Here is an 11,084-nt window from a genome sequence, read left to right on the forward strand (position 1 = left end):
CAGAACATTAGAGGTTGGAGGGGACCTGCAGAGACCATCAACTCCAACCCCCCTGCCAAGGCAGGATCACCTAGGGTAGTCTGCATAGGAATGCACCCTGGTGGGTTTGGAAAGAGACTGCACAACCCCCATGGGCAGCCTTTTCCAGTGCTGTCACCCTCACTGTAAAGAAGTTTCTCCTCATGTGGAAGTGAAACCTTCTCTGTTTAGTTTGTGCCCATTGCTTCTTGTCTTATTAGTGCATACCACTGAAAAAGACTGCCCCCCTGCACTTGACACCCTCCCCTCAGATATTTATAGACATTGATCAGATCCCCTCTCAGCCTTCTCTTCTCCAGACTGAACAGCCCCAGGGCTCTCAGTCTCTTCACAGGGAAGACGCTCAAGACCCCCAGTCATCCTTGTGGATCTCCATTGGACTCTCTCCAGCAAATCCTTGTCTCTCTTGTACTGGGGAGCCCAAAACTGGACATAGTATTGCAGGTGTGGTCTCAGCAGGGCAGAACAGAGGGGGAGAACTTCCCTAGAGCTGCTGGCCACACTTTTCTTGATGCACCCCAGGATGCCATTGGCCCTCTGGGCCACAAGGGCACACTGAAAATCCTCACACTTTGTGTGTGTATATATATTTATAATTTGTGTATGTTTTTTGGTTTTGTTTGTTTGTTTGTTTGTTTTACTCTTTATTTCCTTATTTTTCCTCTTAGACAGTTGTGACTTCCTCTTCTTCAGCCAACATAGTGAGCCAGTGAAGATGTCTGGTTACTGCTCCAAGCAGAAATGGCAAAGGTGATGGAGTCACCGTCCCTGGAGGTGTTCATGAAAAGGCTGGATAAGGCACTTTGCTCTACATCTTCCTCCCACCACTTCTTTCCATCCTCTCTCCTCCCCTCTCTCCCCCACCTTCCTCTTTTCATCTCCACTCCATCCTCTTCCTCTCTATCTGCCTCCTTTCAGCACCACCTCTCCTTTTCTGTCTTATCAGCTCCTTTCCCACTCCATGCCACATTTTCCTCTTTTCTCCCCCAAACCCAGAGCACCTGTGTTCTGTTAGAGTCTCCTCCCACCCCAGGTGTGACCACTTTGCTCTCCCTGCCCACTCCCCTTTATAATCTGCCCCAGGAAAGGCAGTAGCCTCAAGCTTGCCCAACTGGGCAGAGGGATCCTCCTCCCATCATCACTGGTGAGTCCCCATGGTGTGCACTGGGTGAATGGTGGAGGTGATCTAAAGGCCGGGGGGCCTGGTGGCCCCCCGGTTCAGCAGGATAGGGAACTGATGATCCTTCTGACATCACCTGTGGGTGCTGGCTGGGCCTCCTTGCTTAGCTTGTGCTCCTCTATGTTTAACTGCTTCTTTCTGTTCACTTGCAAACCAGTTGCCCTCCCTGTAAAGAAGTTTCTCCCCGTGTTGAGGTGAAACCTTCTATTTTCTGGTTTATAGCTGTTGTTCCTTGTCGTATTGCTGCTAACTGCCAAGAAGAGAATGGCTTCATCCACTTGACAGCCACCCCTCAGATACTTGTGTATGTTGATAAGGTCTCTCAGTCTTCTCTTCTTCAGACTAAACAGCCCCAGATTTCTCAGTCTTCCTTCATCAAACTAAGCCCAGCCATCCTCTGAGGACTGTTCCTTTGGTGCATCATCTACCATAGCTCTGCTGCCACAGTGGCAGCTCTGGGCACCACAAATGATCCACAATTGCTTTCTTCTCAAAGGAGAACTTCCTACCCAAAATCCTGCCAATCCCTTTTTTCCCCATAGAATTTGCTCCCTGCCTCCTCTTCAGCTTATAAAGAAGAGTGCTAAGTGTTTATGTCTCTCAAAGTACAGCCCAAATTTGAGGGTGCACCACACATTTCTTTTGGTGTGGCACAGTCACACTGAAAGTCTACAGGTCAGTGTATCCTGAGGAATTTGGCAGCTCAGCTGTGTCTATGCAGCTTCTATTAACAAATATTTTATGGGAGTTTACCCATGATATTGATCACTACATCACCACATTGCTTGACAGAGATTGCCATCCTCAAACAGAAGAAATGTGCATTAGAACACGATGAGAAGCTGAGGTAACTTGTGTACTTTTAAAATGAAAGCTGTGAAAGTTGACTTAAGAAAATACTTCTTCTTTGCTGACCTCTACACAAAAAGAGAGAAATGACCTGACTAATAGGGTTAAATGGCCTTCTCCAGAGGCAGGCATCTGACAGCACATGTCCAGCCTCGGCTCTCTGCTGAAGCCTGTCTGGGGCTGCAAACTACCTCCTGGGAAAGCAAAGCCAGATAATGGCAGCGGTCGATAAATTTAATTTCTTATTAGCAAAACACTAATCAATAATCCAAACCAATTTGTTTTTTCTTTCCTTGTTGTATTTTATGACTACCTCTGATGGTGGAAAAAGGAAAAATTACTGTCTAAGCTGTCATTAGCTGCTCTTTTTATTACTACCTGTGCATGGTAGCTGCTCAGAGTGCAGATGAAGTTCTTGATGCAGGTGACCTGGCGAGAGTTGATTGTGAAACCTGACACAAATACAACTCCTTGATGTATTTTGCTTTAATGAGAATTGCAAACTGACTTCTCACATTCTGGCATTTCTTCTTTTTGCCAAGATTCATCATTTTGCCTCCTATAGAGGCCCAGGTTTCAGCATCATGGGATTATTTGAAGCATTGCACCCTTCCCCTAAAAATGTGTTTCTATAGCTGGTATTTGCAAAGGGAAGTCTCACAAGAAAACAGCACAAACTCATTTCCAAAATAAGTTCCATATGTGAAATTCTGGTCTATTTAAGATACAAAGCTGTTACTGGCTGCTATTAGTGATGTCTACTTTGATGTCGTTCTTAGAAGCCTTTATTCTGGGACTTTGATTCTTTTAATCATTATTCCAAAGTAGAACAACTGCCATTTTCTTCTCAAAGTGGCCACTTCAGCAACAAACTACCCTCTCTACAAGAGGATCAAGTGGAAGAGCTCAGTATGTTTGGAGTATTTTGGCCTAGATCCAAATTCCTGCATCACTGATCAGAATTCTGGATATAATCAAAAGAGTAAAAAAGAAAATAGAAGGTCTGTATACAAAAGCTGCCTGACACTAGCCTTTGGTTGGCACAGGAGCCTGAGAATGAGGTCTAATAGCTGCCACTGCCATGCCCTGCATGGACACAGAGCATCGCCAGAGCCACACAGCTATGCCTGATGGGCTGCAAAATTGTACCAAGAACAGTAAAAGAGCCAGGTAGTGACAGGACATGGAGGAATGGAGCAAAGCTGGAGGTGGGGAAGATTCAGACTGGACATGAGGAGGAAGTTCTTCACCATGACAGTGGTGAGAGACTGGAATGGATTGTCCAGGGAGGTGGTTGAGGCCCCATGTGGATGAGGCTCTGGGCAGCCTGATCTAGAGTAGGGTGTCCCTGCCCATGGCAGGGGGGTTGGAGCTAGATGATCCTTGTGGTCCATTCCAACCCTGACTGATTCTATGACATTGACTTTTTGATTAAAACTGAGGATGTAGGTGATTTGTAATCTTGAAAGAACCTTGAGGCTTGTCTGATGATCTCAAGATCTGAGCAGAGGTTGGCTCTAGTGCTGGGTAGAGGACCCAGCACAGTGCAAGGGAAGCAGAGGGCTCTTCTGCTCTAGAGCAAGAAATGAGCAGTGCTGCCAAACCTTGTCCCCATACAGAATATCCTAATTACTGATGAATGATTAGATAGAGCAATTTGTATGATTTTAATAAATAAATAAATAGTACACAATTGGTATTCAAATATTTCATTTTCAAGGCTCCTTTCACTGCAGAAGCAATGTAACACATGCTTTCTTATGTAAATAATGCTTCAAAACAATTGCACAATAATTATTCAGTCCAATCCAAACAACAAATACTAATTAAACTGAATAGGAAACAGAGCAGCATAGAAAAGCATCCAAAGGGCCTCATGTTGTTAGCACCGATTTGAACCTAAAATAAATGCTGGGAGTAGGAAGGTGCTGTGTAAGGATCTCCACCTAACTTGTTGTTTTGTTATTTGCACAGTTTTAATGGGATTTTTCTATTAATCTGTGACAAACCATGAAATTTTATATTTTCACCATGACCAAGCCATGAAATTTGCCAACTTTGTCCATGATTTACACTGGGTCATAGTTACAAGGTCTGATATGCTTTTTAACTAAATAACTACTGAAGCTTCCCCTTTGGACAGAATGAAGAATTTGCCTATAATTAAAGCAGGAACTGTTAACTGCTAGCAGTAAAAGTTTACAGCATTGTTTGACAGTCGCAAAGATAAGCCAGTAAAACCCTGGGCCGCTGTGTCTACCTGCGCTTCCCACATCCCCGAACAATAGGGTTATATCTCTCAGCATCATGAAATCAATCTCAGATTAGGTAATGAAATATGCACCAGCCTTTTCCCAGAACCTTTGACAAATCACACACAATCCTAAATCTTCATAAATCACGATTAAAGACAGGTATATCATCACCAACGCATATATCTTCCCATGCCTGACCCAGAGACTAATGAGAAAAGGCCTAGACTATCTCATCTGATTAATTAATTCAAAATGTCTGCTGTTATTCAAATGTGAGGCTGGTATTATTTGAATAACACTTGACAGCAGTGCCTGAAGATATCATTTCTGATTTGTGAAGCTGCTGCTGCATAACTGATGATAGTTTATGAAAATGTTCCATCGAAGCTGCTTTTCTTGGCACAACTGTGAAAGATTTTCTGCAGAGAGGGTTTTTTTTGTCAGTAGTTATGTTGCTAACATTGTCAAATATTTCCAAAATCTGTAACATCTTGGAAGCCCTTTCTTCCTGAAGCCTCACTTGGAGAATGTTTCTTCGTTCTCTAAGAATTAAATATATATATATATATGCAGCAAAGCCAAAGGCACCCAAATTTGACCCTTTCTGTACCGCTTGCTATTCACCAGCACAGAGGACGAAGCGTCAGATCCTACAGCTGAAGAAGGGCTCAGGGAACCAGCCCTCTCTAATCAAAGACATTTTACTTCATGCTCAGTGCTACATTCTTAGGGATGTTTTTTACAGATAGAAAGGATAAGGACCCTAATTCCACAGTAAGATGTGCATGAGAACTTATCTAAAAGGGCAAGACCACAGCCCCATCCAAAATCAGTGATGCTGCTGGGTGACCTTGGCTGGCAAAGGCTGGAGCACTTGCAGCCCACACCCAGCATTGCCGTGCAGTGTCCAGTCAGAGTGGTCTTGTCTGCCCTGACATTCTGATGGGCAAAACCCTGGTTTCACTCCTGCCTTGCTGTGGAGCCTCTCCTTGAAACAGCCTCAGGCTCCATTAACATAGTAATGTCAATTATTCAGACGGCCGCACTGGGAGTGGTGACTACGGACAAGTCTATTCCTTCTCCTGCAAGCACCCCAGTCTCTTTCTCTCCCAGACAGGAGTGTCACTGAAAAATCAGCAAGTACCAACACAACACCTACTCCATCCAAATGCCCACAAAAACGTGAGTGCTGCAGGTCACTGCATCTTCCAAGGCTCTGTGATTAGGCATAATTAAAATGACATCTCTGTAACAATTTTTAAATAGGAATCTTCCTTTTAAACTTTCTATTTTTCCAAAATATAATAAAAATTAGCATTTTATTCTAAATGCCATACCACAAAATGCCTACAAACCCATTATAGTCTTATTTTTTTATTATTAGTGCAATGTGAAATGTGATGCCCTGCTCATAACAGTTTTAAAACTCTGCTATTCTGAAGCTGTGTAGCCATAAGCACTAAAAGAGAAGATGTAAAATGTATGGTCTAAAACGAATATAAATCAATCATTATGACAGAAGTAGCACTTATTTGAGAGTCAGAAGTGAACAAAATATTCTGTGTCAGCAAAATGTCTCCTGTCAAAACCTGCTCTTTAAAATTTCACTACAATGTGCTGAGACAAATGTCCTTTGCAACTCCATGTAAGGAAGCATGTTCTAAATCTTCATAATTCAAACCTTCCCTGTTTTCAGGGAAAAAATGCAAGCTGTAAACAGGTTTATGTTCCTGATGATGAAGTAAACACAGCATTTTCAGCCACTGCCGGTGTCAAATGCTGCTTCCTCCACCACCTCTTGCCCAGGATTGATGCCCTCTGATATACCTATCCAGGACACTACCAGGAAGATGCACTGACAGTTTTATCTGATCTGCTCATTCCATAAGAGTGCACATTAAGCCCGTGGAGGTCAAAAGACCATCCAAATTAAGCACTATGTTCATATGGAAGTGACTGAGGACCCTGGCATGTATGTGTTGTCTGTGACCTGTATGTAGGTAGGACATCCTCCCCCACAGATGCTCTAAACCACATACATGCACATGCCCATCTGGGGCTTCTCCAGAGTTACACACGTACTCTCCCCAAACCATGACTCTCTGCCAAACAGCATGCTGATGAAGGTGCCACTCCAACCTGTCCTGCTCAGAGATGCTCCACCACAGACTAGTTCTGGTCAGTGACATATTCCTGGCACACAGCGCTTCCTCCTTGGTAATCCTAACTACAACCTTGGCTAGATCCCAGCTCCCATCAGCCCTATGCCCAGAACCTCTCACTCCCTCCTTCTGTGCCCTTTTTAGTAGACCTTTGGTTAAATTAGAAATGTTTGAGCCCAGTTAAATGTTACAGCTAAGCTATTTGGGTTAGTGTCATCTTCTCTTCTCCCCCTTTATCCTTCCCCAATGCATCACAAGTTCTCAGAGATCTGCATTATGTCACTCTTCAGTATATAAAATAAAGGGCATGTAACTAAATCAGAGCTCTGCTCTTCCTTACTTGGGATGACAGCACAAGCTGAACACTTTATAAGTAGTTACGCTGCTTGCCAGGCTGCCGCTACCTTAAGATACGTAAAATACCAAATTTAAGACTTCAAAGGTAAAGGACTCCAATTTATGTTGTCATACTCATGAAAATGCAACCTTTTCCATTTTGGCAATACTGGGGCAGTACACATTGGTCTGTCCAGTATGTTCCCCATTACTGGGTAAGTGCAAATATAACAAGGATTTTGTTTAGCTCTTCAAAAGGAAAAGAAACAACATATTTTTCTTTTTCAACTATACATTTTAAGCTGGACACAATCTACCCCAGGGTCTAAAAAGGAGTATTAACGCTCTGGGATCCATTGCAAATTCCTAAAAAAATCAACCCCCACAACAGAGGAGAGGACAAAGGCAAAGCAATGGCGGTTGGAAATAACCTCTTTCAACTCAACATTGTATTTTTGCAACTGTATATGTTAAAAAAAAAAACTGTTTGAAGACTAAAAATGCTTAAAACTCCAAATTGACATTTATTTCCTGCAAAACAATCTATTTTTTTTCAGAGATCGTTTTTCCAGAAGATGATAAACTCCTTCTCCTTATGTTGTGCCTTAAGACATCATGTGCTTTTATCCTTCAGCAAAATATGAACCAGCTACGAGGCTGACAATGCCAAGAACCATGACAAAATGGATTATTAATGAGAAACTGATCTCCAGAACTCTATTAATTTATGTCTTCCTGTCGGATCCCAAAGATGTATCAACCCTCTCACTCAAAGAAAAAAATGCCAACATTGTACTTTGTTTTAAAGTTCTGCTTAGATGAAGAATTCATTATCCAAAGCACTGTTGTGTTATTTCAATCTTCTTGTAGAATAAAGATTCTTTATCAAATAGCTTAGAACACTGCTGACAAGTGTGAGGATCTTGCAAAATATACTTACATCAAAAATTCAGTGAGGAATCCTGGATTTTTAACCTTTTTTTTTTTTCCTTTTCTCAGCAACACTCCTTGCCTCATCCTGACCTGTCAGCACTTTGGGAACGAGGACCATGAAATTCCATCTGTAAAAACCTGAGAAAAACTCACAGGATGGCAAGCTTTTAAAATTCTTAATTATACTAATTACTGCACTGCGAAGCAAAGTGATCTAACACGTAAACTGAAGAAATCAGGTTTCTTTCTTGAGCACAAACAGCAAACAAACATAAAATATCCTTTTGAGCCTCCACAAAAAAAAATCTATCTAATCTGTGCTTATCATAATATTTATGAAATAAAAAACAGAGAGGAAAAACTGCTGTAATGTACTCTGGGTGACCTCTGCTTTTGAGAGAGAATGAAAACAGCCTTTTGCTTTTCAATCCCCATCAAAGTGGAGTTAAAGGAGGGACAGCATTCCCTTGCTCACTGCCATTAATCATTGCTTTCTTCAAGCAAGTGCGTATTAATTTCTGTCATCCCAAACATCATCGAGTATTGTTACAGCACCGTTCACTCCTCATTCACCACCAGTTGTTACCAGTTTCCCTACACTGAGCAGAGACAGGGTGAATCGTGTGGATTTCAGTGTTAGAGGCCTTTATCCCTGGGGTGCTGACACCAATTAAGCCATTTCAAGAAGAAATGAGAACAGGCGCAACCCTTCTCTGTAACAAGAGCTTGCACCTAGCATTGGCAGGTTGCCATCCGCTGCTGCCTCGCACTACAAAAACACCCTGCCACAGCCCCGGGAATTATACAGCCTGTTTACATTGCATCTTCCCGGCACCATGGCACATTTGTTCAGATCTCCAGCGCAAAATTCGGTGCAGAGGATTTCGCTGTCTCTTTCCAGATAGCCTTCCTGGATCTAAAAAAAAAGCTTTAGGACAAGATTTAAAAACTAACAGAGGCTTTTCCCAGCGCAGGAATTGTTAATCAATTAACATGAACGCTGGGAAGGGCAAGCTGAAGCAGGACCAAGAGGACAAGCTCTTGTTCTTTTGCTTAATTCCAGCATCAGACACACACATAAGACAAACGACAACAATTCCACCATTGCAATTTTACAGATACACCAAATACAAAAATCAACTGGATCTTCCAGAATTATAGTACTGTCTAGTGAGGAGCACCCATGCTCTGCTGGCATTGCATCAGTTCTTGTTTGGGGGCCTGCAGGAGCTAAAAAAAATGGTGCATTTCACACAGGTTACCTCAAATCCTTAAAATCAAGGCGTTTAATGAGGTTAATTAATACCATTTGTACCCTGCTAAAGTGCGTGTAAAGATTTATCAAACTCTCTGGCAATATTGTTGATTTTTCCTGACCGCTTTAGATCCAATCATTCTCTTTGTTTTAGACATTTACATCTGCTTTTAAGTTTTTATGGTTGCCTGTTGGCAGGCAGCAAAGTGGAGCTGTCGATGCTGCTGCAGAATAATGCAAGGTTTGTTATGAATTAAATATTAGAAACCTTAACGCAGCGGCCAATAAGAATTATTTGCCTTATTAAAGCAGCAGAAGACGCTGATTAAATTTTCATTGCATTGCAGTCTTTTTCCCATTTCTGCTTTCAATTCATCATTCTAATGTATGAAAGGCTTGCCGAATAATGGCATGGGGACTTAATTTCTGGAATGCAAATATGGCAAAGAAAATACCATAAATACCCTCCCAGAAAACATTAAACAGTCAGTTCTAATTAAGTGAATACTAACTAAGTAAATATTCTCTTAAAGGAAAAAAAAATAGCTCAAGATGTCAAGAATTCCAAGAAGGAAAGTGCTAGAAATACAAGCACTCACAAATTATAGGGAGCTTTGATTAGCTGAATTTCACAGGAGGGAACTAAGTATGTGTAAAACAATGAAGTTTTTGGACACTCAAAAGAAAATTTTGCCTGTATTAGTAAACAGCAGAAAACACTACCCTGGTTCTGATTAACTGAGTCTGTACTTCTTAGGTACTGTACTGTAAGTAAATAAACTGTAGTACTTGACAGCTGTAGCGAGACTGCTTTAAGTCAGGTGATCCAGATGTGTTAGTTTTATAAAGCAAACCATTTTAATACTACTGAAGTTTACTGGTGTGGCACCTTTTAAAAATAAAATTCCTTCCAGGGGAAGAAAAACAGAAAAGAAAAAGCAAACACCAAAAAACAAAGCAACAACAGCCCTGTGAAAGGTATACGGAACTGGAGCTCGGCTGCAACACCAGTTAGCAATTTCACATCTGTGCTAGATGCTGCTACAGGGGTACTTAGGGAAAATGGTCAAACAAAATCTTGTAATCGTGTGTCCTATACTGAAGGTTGTTCACGTTTCTGCCTTAATGTGCATCAGGAAGAAAATGAACTTCAAGTATCCATTTCCCCTAGAGAAAATCTCTTCCCTGAAACTCTGCAACTAATGAAATGGGGATCTATAAATAGCAGCATCATTACCATGAGAGCACTTGCTTTGTACCAGTCTCTGCATCTGACCCTCTTTACACTAATAACTAGTAGACTTCAATATAATTCCTCTATAGGATGATCAATATTAGGACAGTTAAAATGTGATGTACATTTAAACCTTGGAGAATATTTACTTACCAGGCCTGCTCAAGCACAAGCACACATGATGCTCTCTGCTTCTGCCTTTGCCTGCTCACACTTATGACAGAGTTTCTTATTGTCTTAAACGAGTACTGCTCTGTAACTTCTCTCTGATGTTATAGAGACATGTATCGTGACAAGACAAAAGCCATAACACACCTGAAACGTTCCCTGATGAAATCTCTCTCAATGAACCTCATTAAAATGGTTACTCCACTCCAAATATTATCTACCAAAGCATTACTGCAGTAAACTCTTACTTAAGCTGTTGAATACAGTAAGGGAGCGTTTAATCAGTAAATGTAATGATTTGGAAATGTGGTTTACTTCTAGCCAGAACCCAGTATTTTCCAGCTGCAATAGATCCTTTCAAAATGTTAACCAGTATTTAATTTCACTATGGGTTGTAAATTAAAACTATCCTAAAAGATACTATGGTTTAGGAATCTAGGAGAAAAAAAAGAACTATTTATTAGCTGTCTATGGAATATTCTGCTACTGCATATAATTTACTGATACTGAGATATTTATGCTGCCCTTCATTAAAGGTAAATACTCAGTTACATTTGCATCTCCCATATACAAAGAGCTCAATTGTTCTGCTAATTTCATATCTCTTAAAATAAATATGATAAAACGTTCCAGTGGGTGGATGAGTTTAAAGGCTTTTATTCTCTGTGACAAA

General features: G+C 41.3%; 1 protein-coding gene and 1 long non-coding RNA gene across 6 annotated transcripts in view; one reads left to right on the top strand and one right to left on the bottom strand.

Annotated features, from left to right (window-relative positions):
* The window catches only part of PBX3 (PBX homeobox 3), a 118,976-nt gene that overhangs the window by 92,361 nt on the left and 15,531 nt on the right, over window positions 1-11,084 (bottom strand). The window lies entirely within an intron of this gene.
* Window positions 1,062-8,353, top strand: LOC135190245 (uncharacterized). Its single transcript, XR_010308460.1, has 2 exons — window positions 1,062-1,183; window positions 7,821-8,353. It is a non-coding gene; the product is annotated as an uncharacterized LOC135190245 (long non-coding RNA).

Source organism: Pogoniulus pusillus, chromosome 35 (assembly GCF_015220805.1).
Source record: "Pogoniulus pusillus isolate bPogPus1 chromosome 35, bPogPus1.pri, whole genome shotgun sequence".
Classification (NCBI taxonomy): domain Eukaryota; kingdom Metazoa; phylum Chordata; class Aves; order Piciformes; family Lybiidae; genus Pogoniulus; species Pogoniulus pusillus.